Raw genomic sequence first — 16,164 nt, 5'->3', positions numbered from 1 at the left:
AAAGATGAGAGCAGAAATAAATGAAATTGAGAACAGGAAAACAATAGAGAAAATCAACAAAACCAGAACTAGGTTCTTTGATAAAATCAATAAATTTGATGGACTGCTAGCTAGGCTAACAAGAGAGAGAGAGAGAGAGAGAGACAGACAGAGAGAGAGAGAGAGAGAGAGAGAGAGAGAGAGAGAGAGAGAGAGAGAGAGAGAGAGAGAGAGAGAGAGAGAGAGAGAGAGCACAGATGCAAATAAATACAATCAGAAGTGGGAAAGGAGATATAACTACTGACCCTACAGAAATAAAGGAGATAATTAGAAGATATTATGAGCAACCATATGGTAATAAGCTAGACAACTTAGATGAAATGGACAACTTCCTAGAAAAGCATAAACAACCAGCACTGACACAAGAAGAAATAGAAGACCTCAATAAACCAATCACAAGAATAAAGATTGAGTCAGTTAGCAAAAAGCTCCCATAAAGGAAAAGTCCAGAACCAGGTGGCTTCACATGTGAATTCCACCAAGCATTCAAAAAAATAGCTAGTATCAATCCTGCTCAAACTCCTCAAAAAATTGAAGAAGGAAAGCTACCTAACTCATTCTATGAAGCCAACATCAACCTAATATCAAAATCAGACTAAGATACTACAAAAAAAGAAAATTATAGACCAATATCTTTAATGAATATAGATTCAAAAATCCTCAAGAAAATACTAAAAAATAAAATCCAGCAACACATTAAAATAATTATACACTAAAATCAGGTGTGATTTACTCTGGGTATGCAAGGCTGGTCCAACACAAGAAAATATAGTAATGTAATACACCACATTATTAAATCAAGGTGGAAGAACCACATGATCATCTCAGTCAATGCAGAAAAGTCCTTTGACAAAATTCAACAACCTTTCTTGTTGAAAACACTTCAGAGGAGGGGAATAGAAGGGAACTTTCTCAATATGATAAAAGCAATATGTGAAAAACACACAGCAAACATCATACTCAATGGGAAAAGACTGAGAGCTTTCCCTCTAAGATCAGGAACAAGACAGGGATGCCCACTGTCACCATTGTTATTGAACATTGTACTGGAAGTGCTAGTTAGAGCAATTAGGCAAGAAAAAGAAATAAAATATATCAAAATTGGAAAGGAAGAAGTAAAACTTTCACTGTTTACAGATGACATGATTTTATATGTAGAAAATCCAGAAAAATCTACAGCCAAGCTACTAGAACTAGTCAATGAATACAGCAAAGTGTCAGGCTACAAGATCAACACACAAAAATCTGTAGTGTTCCTATACACGTGGAATGTGCAAAAAGAGGAGGAAATCAAGAAAAAATTTCCATTTACAATAGCAACCAAAAGAGTCAAATATTTAGGAATAAACTCAACCAATGACACAAAAGAACATTACACAGAGAACTACAAGAAACTGCTAAAAGAAATTGAACAGGACCTTAAAAAATGGAAGAACATGTTCATGGATTGGAAGACTAAATACAATTAAGAGGGCAATTTTACCTAATCTGATTTATAGATTCAATGAAATACAAATTAAAATCCCAAAAAATTACTTTTCAGAAATAGTAAAAACAATAACCACATTTATTTGGAAGGGCAAGTTGCCCTGTGTAGCCAAAAATATCATGAGAAAGAGGAACAAAGTGGAAGGTCTAACACTACCTGACTTTGAAGCATATTACAAAGCTACATTGCTCAAAACAGCATTGTACTGGCATAAGGACAGACATACTGACCAATGGAATCAAATTGAATATCCAGAAATAGACCGTCACATCTACAATTGATTTTTGATAAGGCTGTCAAGCCAAAGCAACTGGGACAGAGCAGCCTCTTCAATAAATGGTGTTTGGAGAACTGGATATCCATTTCCAAAAGAATGAAAGAGGACTCATATCTCACACCTTATACAAAAATTAACTTGAAATGGGTCAGGGACCTAAACATTATTGCTAAGACCACAAGACTCTTAGAAGAAAATGTAGGGCAATTTCTTAAAGATCTTTTGATAGGAAGTGGTGTACTAGACCCCACATCTAAGGTGCCTACAACCAAAGAACACATAGACATATGGAATCTCCTGAAAATTAAACACTTGGTACATCAAATGACTTTGTCAGAAAATTAAAAAGGAAGCCTACATAATGGGAGATGATATTTGGAAACCTCATATCAGATAAGGGTTTAATATCCTGAATATATAAATGGTTCCTACAACTCAACAACAGAAAGACAATCCAATTTAACAAAGGGCAAAAGTCATGGGCAGACACTTTCCTGAAGAGTAAATACAAATGGCTCAAAAACATGTGAAAAAATGCTCAACTTCACTGGTTATTAGAGAAATGCAAATCAAAACCAAAATGGGATATCATCTCATAAATACCAGAATGGCCATCATTCAAAAAAACAGGAAATTACAAGTGCTGGAGAGGATGTGGAGAAAGTGGCACAGTTATTCATTGTTGGTGGGTATGATGGTTAGGTTAATGTGTCAACTTTGTCAAGTGATAGTACCCAGCTGTCTGATCAAGCAAACACTGGCCTAACAATTGCTGCCAGGATGTTTGTGGCTGGTTAATAAACCAACAGGCTGGTTTATTAAATCATCAGTCAATTGACTGCAGCTGTGACTGATGACTCATCAAAGGGCATGTCTTCCACAATGAGAGAATGCAATTTGCTGGATTTAATCCAATTAATCAGTTGAAGACTTATAAGTGAGACAGATAGAGGACCTTCACTTCTTCTTCAGCGGCCCAGTGAAGCATTTCCTGAGGAGTTCATTGAAGTTGCCAGTTTGTTTCCTGAGGAGTTCATCAAAGTTGCTGGTTCATTTCCTGAGGAGTTCATCAGACATCTTCCTTGGAGTTGACAGTTTGCTGAATGCTCTACAGAATTTGGACTCATGCATACCTACAGTTGTGTGAGTCACTTTTACAAATCTGATAGTCAGAGACACCTCTCATTGATTCTGTTTCCCTACAGAACCCTAACTAATACAACTTGGTACTGGGAGTGGTTCTTGAGAAACAGAATCTTAAAATGGGCTTTTATAATTTGTTTTCTACCCTGATTAGATTCAAAGGCACTAATGACTCTATTTCTAAAAATCAAGAGGGCACTGACAGTCCATGGCATGAGTTGGCAAAGGAGATAAGCAAAATAGCACCATTTGATTCTCCTAATCATACTCTAGTATGAAGCAAGTCTCTGGGTGACAGTGTTTTTGGCACCTTCACAGAGTTTTGCTGTATTAAGAGGTATAATGATGTTGGCTGGCTGCTCTTAGATACTTTGGATAAAGTTGTAAGAGAAAGGGATGAGCTAAAGGTTTCAAATTCAAAACTTAAATGCCATATGACAGATGTAAAGGTTTCTATGTGTGCCCTTAAAGAAAATCTTATTTCCTGTGCCTGCAGACTGGAAGTTTCTGAAAACCAGACACAGACTCTCATTGTGTGAGTAGCAGATTTACAATATAAACTAAAATCTCAACCTCCCAGGGTGTCTGCTATTAAAATAAAGGCATTGATTGGAAAAGAATGGGATCTGGAAACTTGGGATGGGGACATATGGATTGATAATAATGGCAGTGAGGACATTGGAAACCTGGATTCTGCTGAGTCATTGTTAGATTTACCTGTAGAGGGATGCCCTGAGGAAATGGCTTCCCCACCTTCAGTCTGTCCTAAGGAGCCTGCCACCCAACCCCCACCTAAAGAGATTAACCCTTCAGTGCCTACTAATCCTGTAATCACCTCCCCTGAGGAAGCAGCCCTCACTCCTCTATCTGGAGAGATTAATCCTGTTTTAAGAGATGAAAATGCAACAGAAAGTCCTGAGGTAAATGGCTTGAGGGATAATTCTAACTCTTTTCATGACCCACCCCCACCACCAATCTTTGCTTCAAGACCTATAACTAGGCTAAAGTCCCAACAGGCCCCAAAGGGTGAGATACAAAGTGTGACCTATGAAGAGGTATGCTATACTCCAAAGGAACTCTATGAGTTTTCCAACTTATACAGACAGAAACTAGGGGAATATGTGTGGGAATAGATATTAAGGGTGTGGGATAATGGTGGAAGGAATATAAGGTGGGAAAGGCCAAGTGGAAGCCACTAGAACTGCCCCTGCGTAGCAAAATAGTGAACCAGAAGCAATACCAGATTCCTGGAGGGATTGCAGAGATTAATATCACTCTTAAGGACTTGAAGGATGCAGGGGTGGTGATTCCCACCACATCCCCTTTCAACTCTCCTATTTTGCAGAAAACAGATGGGTCTTGGAGGATGACTGTGGATTATCATAAGCTTAACCAGGTGGTGACTCCAATTGCAGCTACTGTTCCAGATGTGGTATCATTGCTTGAGCAAATAAACACTTCCCCTGGTACCTGGTATGCAACTATTGATCTGGCAAATGCTTTTTTCTCAATTGCTGTCAGTAAGGACCACCAGAAACAGTTTGCATTCAGCTGGCAAGGCCAGCAGTTTACATTCACTGTGCTACCTCAGGGTTATATCAACCCTCCAGCCCTATGCCATAATATTGTCTGCAGGGATCTTGACCATTTCTTCTCCCACAAGACATCACACTGGTCCATTATATTGATGATATCATGTTGATTGGACCTAGTGAGCAAGAAGTAGCAACTACTCTAGATTTGTTGGTAAGGTATTTGTGTGGCAGAGGATGGGAGATAAATCCAACAAAAATACAGGGGCCTTCCACCTCAGTAAAATTTCTAGGTGTCCAGTGGTGTGGGGCCTGTCAAGATATTCCTTCTAAGGTGAAGGATAAGCTGCTGCATCTGGCCCCTCCTATGACCAAAAAAGAGGCACAATGCTTAGTTGGCCTCTTTGGATTTTGGCAACAACATATTCCTCATTTAGTTGTGCTACTCTGGCCCATTTACTGAGTGACCAAGAAAGCTTCTAGTTTTCAGTGGGGACCAGAAGAAGATGAGGCTCTGCAACAGGTCCAGGCTGCTGTGCAAGCTGTTCTGTCACTTGGACCATATGATCCAGCTGACCCAATGGTGCTGGAAGTGTCAATGGCAAATAGAGATGGTGTTTGTTTGAAGCCTTTGGCAAGCTCCTATAGGAGAATCACAATGCAGGCCCTTAGGATTTTCGAGTAAAGCTTTACCATCCTCTGCAGATAACTACTCTCCATTTGAGAAACAGCTGTTGGCCTGCTACTGGGTTATAGTAGAGACAGAATGCTTAACCATGGGCCACCAAGTTACCATGAGACCTGAGTTACCTATCATGTGCTGGGTATTGCCTGACCCACCAAGTCATAAAGTTGGGTGTGCACAGCAGCACTCCATCATAAAATGGAAATGGTATATATGAGATAGAGCTCAAGCAGGTCCTGAAGGCATAAGTTAGTTCCATGAGGAAGTTGCCCAAATGCCCATGGCCCCCACTCCTGCCACAATACCTTCTATTTTCCAGCCCACATTTATGGCATCTTGGGGAGTTCCCTACAATCAGTTGACTGAGGAAGAGAAAACTTGGGCCTGGTTTACAGACAGTTCTGCATGATATGCAGGCACTACCCATAAGTGGAAAGATGTAGCACTGCAGCCCCTTTCTGGGATGTCCTTGAAGGAGAGTGGTGAGGGGAAATCCTCCCAGTGGGCATAAATTTGAACGGTGCACCTGGTTGTTCACTTTGCTTGGAAAGAGAACTGGCCAGAGGTGCATTTGTATACTGATTCATGGGCTGTTGCTAATGGTTTGGCTGGAAGTTCAGGGACTTGGAAGGAACATGATTAGAAGATTGGTGACAAAGAAGTCTGGGGAAGGGGTATTTGGATAGATTTTTCTGACTGGGCAAACAACATGAAGATATCTGTGTCCCATGTGAATGCCCACCAGAGGATGACTTCAGCAGAAGATTTTAATAACCAAGTGGATAAAATGAGCCATTTGGTGGATACTCATCAGCCTCTTTCCCCAGTCACTCCTGTCATTGTCCAATGGGCTTATGAACAAAGTGGTCATGGTGGTATGGATGGAGGTTATGCATGGACTCAGCAACATGGACTTCCACTCACCAAGGCTGACCTGGCTACAGCCACTGCTGAGTACTCAATCTGCTCACAGCAGAGACCCACACTCAGTCCCCAATATGGCACAATTCCCTGAGGTGATCAGTCTGCTTCCTGGTGGCAGGTTGATTACATTGGACCACTTCCATCATGGAAGAGGCAGCAATTTGTTCTTACTGGAATGGACACATACTCTGGATATGGGTTTGCCTTCCCTGCACAACAAGCTTCTGCCAAAACTACAATCCATGGACTTACAGAATGCCTTATCCACCATCATGGTATTCCACACAGCATTGCTTCAGACCAAGGAACCCATATTACAGCAAATGAAGTGAGGGAATAGGCACATGCTCATGGAATTCTCTGGTCTTACCATGTTCCCCATCATCCAAAGGCAGCTGGGTTGATGGAACAGTGGAATGGCCTATTGAAGACTCAATTATGGTGCCAATTAGATGGCAGTACCTTGCAGGGATGGTGCAGTGTTCTCCAGGAAGCTGTGTACTCTCTGAATCAGCATCCACTTTATGGTGCTGTTTCTCCCATAGCCAGGATTCATGGGTCCAGGAATCAAGGGGTGGAAACAGGAGTGGCACCACTCACTATCACTCCTAGTGATCCACTAGGTAATTTTTTTCTTCCTGTCCCTGCAAGCTTAAGCCCTTCTGGTCTACAGGTCTTGGTTCCAAAAGGAGGAGTGTTTCCACCAGGAAACACAACAATAATCCCATTGAACTGGAAGTTAAGACTGCCGCCTGGCCACTTTGGCCTTCTTATGCCTTTGCATCAACAGGCAAGGAAGGGGATTACTGTACTGGCTGGGGTGGTGATCCTATCAAGGGGAAATAGAACTGCAACTACACAATGGAAGTAAAGAAGAGTATTCCTGGAATACAGGAGATCCCCTTGGGTGTCTCTTAGTATTACAATGCCCTGTGATTAAAGTCAATGGAAACCTGCAGCAACCCAATCTAGGCAGGACTACCAATGGCCAAGAAACTTCAGGAATGAAGGTTTGGGTCACCCCACCAGGCAAAGAACCACGGCTAGCTGAAGTGCTTGCTGAGGGTAAAGGGAGCATGGAATGGGTAGTGGAAGAAGGTAGTGATAAATATGAACTACAGCCATGTGACCAGTTACAGAAATGAGGACTATGATGGCATGAATCTTTTCTCCTTGTTTTATTATGATTATGGTTGTATTTGTCTGTAAAGCAAATATCTTTGCTTTCTTCTCTCTTATCCCCTTATCATATGGCATAACCCATACTGTTCATTTTGCTGTATTTAAGCTAAAGGAAATGAATTTTAAAAGCTAATGTCACTCAAGGACTTGCACCCTATTCTGGAGAGATTTAGTGCATTTCCAGTTGTATGCTGCACAGCAGAGTATTGTTAGGCAAAATATATATCTGTTATTGTTATCTACTGAGAGATAAAGTATGGTTTTAGGTGATGTGTATAACTGCCAAGATGACAAGGGGTGGACTGTGATGGTTCGGTTCATGTGTCAACTTGGCCAGATGATAGTACCCAGCTGTCTGGTCAAGCAAACACTGGCCTAACAATTGCTGTGAGGACATTTGTGGCTGGTTAATAAACCAACAGGCTGGTTTATTAAATCATCAGTCAATTGACTGCAGCTGTGACTGATGACTCACCAAGGGCATGTCTTCCACAATGAGAGAATGCAATTGGCTGGATTTAATCCAATTAATCAGTTGAAGACTTATAAGCATGACAGTTAGAGGACCTTCACTTCTTCTTCGGCTGCCCAGTGAAGCACTTCCTGAGGAGTTCTTCGAAGTTGCCTGTTCATTTCCTGAGGAGTTCATCGAACACGTTCATTGAAGGTCCAAGTTCATTTCCTGAGGAGTTCATCGAAGTTGCTGGTTTGTTTCCTGAGGAGTTCATTGGACATCTTCCTTGGAGTTGACAGTTTGCTGACTGCTCTACAGTATTTGGACTCATGCATACCTACAGTTGTGTGAGTCACTTTTAAAAATCTGATAGTCAGAGACACCTCTCATTGATTCTGTTTCCCTAGAGAACCATAGCTAACACAGTGAGAATGTAGAATGGTGCAACCATTCTGGAAGGCATTGTGGATGTTCCTCAGGAAGCTAAGTATAGATTTGTCAAATAACCCAGCTATTCCATTGCTAGATATATACTCACAAGAACTGAAAATTATACACACAAATGGACATTTGTGTACTGATGTTTATTGCAGTATTATTCATGATTGCCAAGACATGGAAACAGCCCAAATGCCCATCAGTGGATGAGTGGATAAACAAACTGTGGTATATACACATGATGGAATATTATGTAGCTGTAAGACAGAACAAAGACATGGAACATATAATAATGTGAATGAACCTTGAGGAATTTTATTTAATGAAGGTAGCCAGAAACAAAAGAACAAATACTATAGGGTCTCACTAATATGAACTAACATTAATGATCAAAGTTTGGGAGTTAAAAGCTGATAACATGGGCTACCAGGAGATAGAAGGAGGGTAGGGATTGGGCATTTGATGCAGAAGGACCACAGAATATTCAGCAGGATTGATTGAATAGATCCAGAAATAGATAGCATAATAATGTGTGACAGTAGCACAATATTGCAACTACACTGAACAAATATGTCCATCAATAAAGCTGAAAGAGGTGGGCTAGGAACATGCATGACACCTGAGGTAAATATAGAAGATAAAGACTCAGACTGTTTAACTTAGCAAAAACTGGAGTGATCAATGATTGTGAGTAAATGTACAAATATAAAACTGTTCTTGCATGTGGAAGAACAAATGAATTTCACCATTCAGAGTTTTGGAAAGGGGATGGTAGTGGGGAAAAATGCAATCAATGCAAACTGGAGTCTATGGTCAACAGTAACATTGTAATATGCTTCCATTAAATGTAACAAAGTCAATATACCAAAGCTAAACAAGTATGAGAGTGCGATATAAGAGAGGGATATGGGTTTCTTGGAAGTGGTGTTGTTGTCTTACCCTACTATTATAATGTATTGTATGATATGTTATTTTTCTTTTTATTATTTCTTTTAAAAACTTTTTGTAGTAATCAATATTTTCAAGTGCTGACTGTGGTGATAAATGCACAAATTTATTATTATACTATGAACAACTGATTGTATACTGTGGATAATTATATTGTATGTGAATATAGCTCTATAAAATTGTATGGAAAACTATAAACAGGGATAAAAGTGCTTGAGAAAACATGGAACAAGGGATGTATATATTTACTTCTTTTGGTTAGGAATCAGAATGGTAGACTTTCTGGAGGACAGTGGGGTGGTTCTACATGAAGCTAAGTATGTGGCTGTCATATGGTCCTGCAACCTCATTAGTGGTCATTTACTTGGAGGATCTGAGAGCAGGGGCATGAATGGACATTTTCTCACTGGTGTTTATGGAGTTAGTATACATGATTTGCAATGAGTGGAGGTGGCCTAAGTGTACATCAACTGAAGAACAGAACGGCGAACTGTGGTGTGTGCATACAAGGAAATATTGAGCTACTGCAAGAAGGACTGAAGCTGTGAAGATGTGAGTGGAACCTGTAGACAGTATTTTGAGTGAACTATGCCAGAAACAAAGGCCAACACTATAATGCCTCACCAATATTGACTAACTACAATGTATAAACTCAGAATTGAAACTTAAGAGTACAGCTTATCAGGGGAATGCTTATTTTAACAGTCCCTAGAGTGTAACCTCTTGCAGCAGTCACATCTATTCCTTAATTGTAATGGCTATCCATTGCAAGATGCTGATCCCTTTTTGTATACCCTGATTGATCGCTGGAAATTTGGGTATTTGTGTGACTCCTGATACTCAGAGCTAGAACTTGGCAGATTTGAGTGTCAGTATTAGCACATATAGCAACTGTTCCAAAAGCTGAAACAGAATCCAGACTTCAACTAGATATATGAATAAAGCAGATGTGGTTAGGACTAGGCCAAAGGGTAAAGGACAATACTGAATGCATTCTAAAACTTCAAATTCCATGTGAATCCAAGGGAAGAGATGTTTAGTTGGTGCAAGATCTATATTGCCTAAACAATTTAACTCACACAGTTCATTCAAATACCATAATTATATGAAACTTTTAATAGGAAGTAAGACCTGGTAGATTTGCATAGGTTAGTGTGAAATAGTGACACATCCCAAAGTAATTTGGACAGAGAATAAAAATATATATGCAGGGCTTCCCTGAGGAGCTGGAGGAAAATGCAGAGGTGTTGGGTTTCCTCGCCTGGATTGTTGCTGATGTTCTCACATTGAAGACTGGCGGTTTGATGTGCCAAGCCCTCTGTCACAGGACTTGCCCTTATGAATCTTGTCACTGCCAAGGAGAGGCTAAACCTGCTTATAATTGCGCCTAAAATTCTTCCCCTGAGTACCTCTTTTTTGCTCACATGTGGCATTATCTCTAGCTAAGCCAACTCGGCAGGTTAACTCACTGCCTTCCCCCCCTCCCCATGTGGGATCTGACTCCCAAGGGTGTAAATCTCCCTGGCAACATGGGATATGACTCTCAGGGATGAATCTGGACCCAACATCATGGGATGGAGAACATCTTCTTGACCAAAAAGGGGATGCAAAATGAAACAAAAGAGTCAGTGGCTGAGACATTCCAAATGGAGTTGAGAAGTCACTCTGTTGGGCATTCTTATGCACTATGTAGATAACCCTTTTTAGGTTGTAATGAATTGGAATAGCTAGAAGTAAATACCTGAAACAATCACACTGCAACCCAGTAGCCTTGACTCTTGAAGATGATTAAATAGCAATGTAGCTTACAAGAGGTGACAGTGTGATTGTGAAAGCCTTATGGATCACACTCCCTTTATTCAGTGTATGGATGGATGAGTAGAAAAATGGGGACAAAAACTAAATGAAAAATAGGGTGGGAAGGGAGTGTTTTGGATCTTCTTTACTTTTATTTTTTATTCTTACTTTCACTTTTTCTGGTACAAGTAAAATGTTCAAAAAAATAGATTGGGGTAATGAATGAACAACTATATGATGGTACTGTGAACAATTAATTGTACACTTTTGATGATTGTATGGTATATGAATATATCTCAATAAAATTGAGAAGAACACACAAAAAATCACAAAGAGGCAGGAATTGAAGGAAGCTTCCTCAATATGTTAAAGATGATATATGAAAAATCTACAACCAGCTTTATATACAAAGGGGAGAGACTGAAAGCTTTCCCCCTAAGATCAGGAATGAGATAAGGATGCCCACTGTTACCACTATTATTCAGCATTGTTCTAGGATTTCTAGCTAGAGCAATTAGGCAAGAAAAAAGAAAAGGCATCATAATCAGAAAGAACAAAGTAAAACTCTCATTATTTGCAGATGGCATGATCTTATATTTGGAAAACCTTGAGAAATGCATTTCAAAGGTACTGAGCTAGTAAACAAATACTGCAAAGTGGCAATGAGCTAGCTTGGATGTATTATGTCCCCCAAAATGCCATGTTCTTTAATTTATTCTTGTGATTTCATATGTACTAGTGTTGATCAGGTTGGAATCTTTCAAATAGGTTGTTTCCATGGAGATGTGATCCACCCAGTTGTGGGTAATACCTTTTATTAGATTGTTTCCATGGGGATGTGGCCTGCCCATTCAGCTTGGGTCTTCATTTAATCACTGGAGTCCTATAAAAGAGTTCACAAACAGAAGGAGCTCAGTGCTGCAACTTAGAGAGACATTTTGGGGGTGGCTGTTGAAAGCAGAATTTTGCTGATGCTTTGGTAATGCTAGCCCAGAGTTTGCCCCAAGAACTTAAGCCTAGAGACATTTTGGAGTGTCATTTTGAAATGCAACCTGGTAGCAAGTAGACACCAGCCATGTGCCTTCCAAGCTAACAGAGGATTTCCAGATGCAAATGTCTTTTCTCCAGTGAAGGTTTACTCATGTTTATGCCTTGGTTTGGACCATTTATGGCTGTGGAGCTGTAAATTTGTAAACAAATATAACCCCTTTATAAAAGCCAATCCATTTCTGGTATTTTGCATAATGGCAGCATTAACAAACCAGAACAGGTGGGATACAAGATTAATGCACAGAAGTCAGAAATGTTTCTATACACTATTAATGACCTAACAAAGGAGGCAATTAAGAAAAAATGTCCATTCACAATAACAACTAGAAGAGTTGTTGTCTAGGAATAAACTTAACCAAGTATGCAAAGGACCTCTACACCAAAAACTACAAAATGTTACCAAAAGAAATCAAAGAGACCTAAGAAAGTTGAAAGATATTCCATGTTCATGGCTAGGGAAGCTAAATGTTGTTAAGATGTAAATTCTACCCAAATTTATCTAAAGATTCAACAAAAGCCCAATAAAATATCATACAACCTACTTAGCAGACTTGAAAAGCCTGGCTCTCAAGTTTTTTGGAAGGGAAAGAGACCTAAAATTTCCAAAAAATTCTAAAATTGAGAAATTAAGTTGGAGGACTTAACTTTCTGACTTCAAAGCTTATTATAAAGCCACAGTGGTCAAAACTACATGGTACTGACACAAAGATAGGCTATTGATCAATGGAATCAAATAGAGAGTTCAGAAATAGACCCTCAAATCTATGTTCAATTGATTTTTGACAAGGCTTCCAAATCCCAGAACTGGGTCAGAATACTCTCTTCAATAAATGGGACTGGGGGAATTGTATATCCATATCCAAAAGAATGGAAGAGAACCACTACATCAAATCCTGTACAAAAATTAACTCAAAGTGTATCAAAGACCTAAATATAAGAACCAGTACAATAAAACTCCTAAAGAAAAATATAGGGAAACATCTTCAAGACTTAGTAATAGGAGGATTCTTCTTGGATCTTACACCCAAAGCACATGCAATGAAAAAAAAATAGATAAATGGGAACTCCTCAAAACCAAATGCTTCTGTGCCTCAAAGGATTTTGTCAAAAAGGTGAAGAGGCAGACAATTCAATGGGAGAGAATATTTGGAAACCATATATCTGATAAGGGTTTGATATCCAGTACATAAAAAAAAAATCCTACAACTCAATGACCAAACAACAAACAACCCAATTATAAAATGGGCAAATTATATGAATAGACATTTTTCCTGTGAGGAAATACAAAAGGATAAAAGATATTAGGGAAATGCAGATCAAAACCAGAATGAGGTATCATCTAACACCTATAAGGATGGCTTCCATTAAACAAACAGGAAACTAAAAATGTTGGAAAGGATGTGGAGAAATTGGAACAATTATTCAGTGCCTGTGGGAATGTTTATTGTTATGGCCAATGCAGAGGACAGTTTGGTGTTTCCTCAAAAAACTAAATATTGAGTTGTCCTATGACCTGAAAAGTCCACTACTTGTTATAAACCCAGAAGATCTGAAAGCAGTGACATGTATAGACATTTGCACACCAATGTTCATAGCAGCATTATTGACAATTGCTAAAAGATGGAAACAGTCTAAGTGCCTATCAACAGAGGAGTGGATAAACAAAATGTGGTATATGGTTATGATGGAATATTATGCAGCAGTAGGAAAGAATGATGTACTGATGCATGCAACAATATTGATGAACCTTGATGACATAATGCTGAGTGAAATATGCCAGACACAAAAGGGCAAATATTGCATGATATTCATATAACATAGATATATGAACTAATATGAACCAGCTAGAAAATATCAACTTAGAGTCTTAAATTGTAGAACATAGGGGACCTAGATATAGACAGAAGCTAGAGAAGAGGGAGTTGTTACTTAATATGTACAGCCTTCTTAATGAGGTTGAACTTAAATGTATGGGAATTGATAGAAGTGATGGTAGTTCATTATTGGGGTTTTAAGTAATAGTACTGCATTTAAGGTGAATAAGATTGAAGCAGGTTGTTTACAGTCATGTATCTCACTGATTAGCTCTAGAAATATAAATATGTTCTTGCATGAACTACTTCAAAGATATTACACTTGTACAAAGAGTTAATTATAGATTGGTAAATGGTTAAAATTACCTATTACATAATCTGGACTGTATTTAACAGAAATACCTCACTCATTCTACACCAATCCTAAGGGTAAATAATTGGGGGACAATATGATTTATAGGGTATTTTCTATTTTCCCTTAGGTTTCGTTGTGTCTATCTGTTATTTTTCTCTTTAGAGCAATGAAAATTGCCTAAAATTGAAAGTAATGAAGATTGTAAAACTAAGTGAGGATACTATGGATATCAGTTGTTTATTTTGGAATCTATGCTGTATGAAAATATCACAAGATCTGCAGATTCAAAAAACAATAAACAGATAGATTCATGTTCTAGAACCAATGTGGAGAGATAATTATACCTAGTCAATGTTGGAAAGGCAGCAGATTGGTGCAGCCACTTTGGATGGTTAAACAGCAGATCCACAGGAGGCTAAATATAGGGTCACCATATGATTAATCAATCATGTTACTAGGAATATATCAGAAGAACTGAAAGCTGGGGCTTGAATAGACATTTTCTTGCCAATGTTTATGGTGGCATTATACATGATAGCCGATTAATGGAGGTGGCTGAAGAGTACATCAATTAATGAGCAGAAGGGTGAACTGTGGTATATAAGTATGATGGAATACTGTATGGCTAATGAAAGGAATGAAGTTGTGAGGCATGCAACAAGGTGAATGAGCCTTGAGGACATTAAGTTGAGTGAAATAAGCCAGAAACAAAAGGACAAATATTGCACAGTCTTATTTAGAAAATGCTTATAAGACTATTAGGGCCTAGATGGTAAGCTGTTAGAGCAGTCACATTTTTTCCTGAGTTTTAAGTGCTATTTCTAAACTTTGAGATGTTGTGCTCTTTGTATGTAACCAGGTAGTTTCCTGGATCAATGGGCACCAGCTGACACCTCAGACTCAGAGTAAGAGTGCTGCAGCCCTGAAAGTAAGCATTACTCCACAGAGCAATTGTTAAAGAAGCTGCAGAGGGATGAGACTTCAAATGCAGATATGAGTGAAGCAGATCTGATTGGGACCAAGGTAAATCAGCATATAGGGTAAAGGATGATATTGTCTGTAATTTAAAACTTCACCTTCTGTGTGAGACCAAAGACATGCTTAATTTTTCCAAAATTTAATTTTTTTATAGTACACAATCTAACTTAACGCGTTTGGCCAGTTCATTTAAATAACCTAAACACATGAAGCCCAGAATAAGGAATGGAATTTTGTAATTCTGTATAGCATAATATAATACCCTGATACATTCCAGAGCATGTTGGGCAGATAATAAATATATATATATAAATATATATAATATATAAATATATATTAGCAAAATCCCTTGAGGCAATGGATTAAAAAATATGGAACCATTAAACTTCCCACCTGGGAAATCCTTGATACTGTCTCAAGAATTAGGGACTCCCAATTTAATAAGTCAAGCCCATGATCTCACCATTTGCTCTTATGAAACTTATTTCTGGAATGGGGAAGTCAGCCTACCTATAATTAGGCCTAACAAGCCACTGCCAGAAAACTTTTGTTGCTCAGATGTGGCCTCTCTCTCTCTAAACCAAACTCTGCAAATAAACTCAGTACCCTTCCCCCTACATTGGACATGACTCCCAGGGGTTTAAGTCTCCCAGGTAATGTGAGACATTACTCCCAGGAATGAGCATTCCCCTGGCATCTTGGGATTGGCAATGCCTCCTTGAACAAAAGGGGGAAAATAGGTGTAACAAAATAATGGTTCAGTGGTTAAGAGAGTTCAAATAGGGTCACAAGGCTATTCTGGAAGTTACTCTTATGCACACTTCAGCTAGATATTGCAAATTACTGTGGTATGTCAAGCCCCAGTCAATAGTATTCCTGAAAGTCCTAAAGAATATGCAGGTCCCCATCTGAGATTCTATGAAAAGTTTCACTCATTAGTTTATTTTGCAGAAACATAAAAGCTCCAGATAGTCCCTATGCCAGATAAGCCCTGAAACCCAGTGGTACCAGTTTCTCCAAGGATATCAACCAGGTTACATCCCCCTACTCCATAATCTT

This window comes from Choloepus didactylus, chromosome X (genome assembly GCF_015220235.1).
Source record: "Choloepus didactylus isolate mChoDid1 chromosome X, mChoDid1.pri, whole genome shotgun sequence".
NCBI classification, from domain to species: Eukaryota; Metazoa; Chordata; class Mammalia; order Pilosa; family Megalonychidae; genus Choloepus; species Choloepus didactylus.
Note: the sequence above shows the minus strand (reverse complement) of the source record.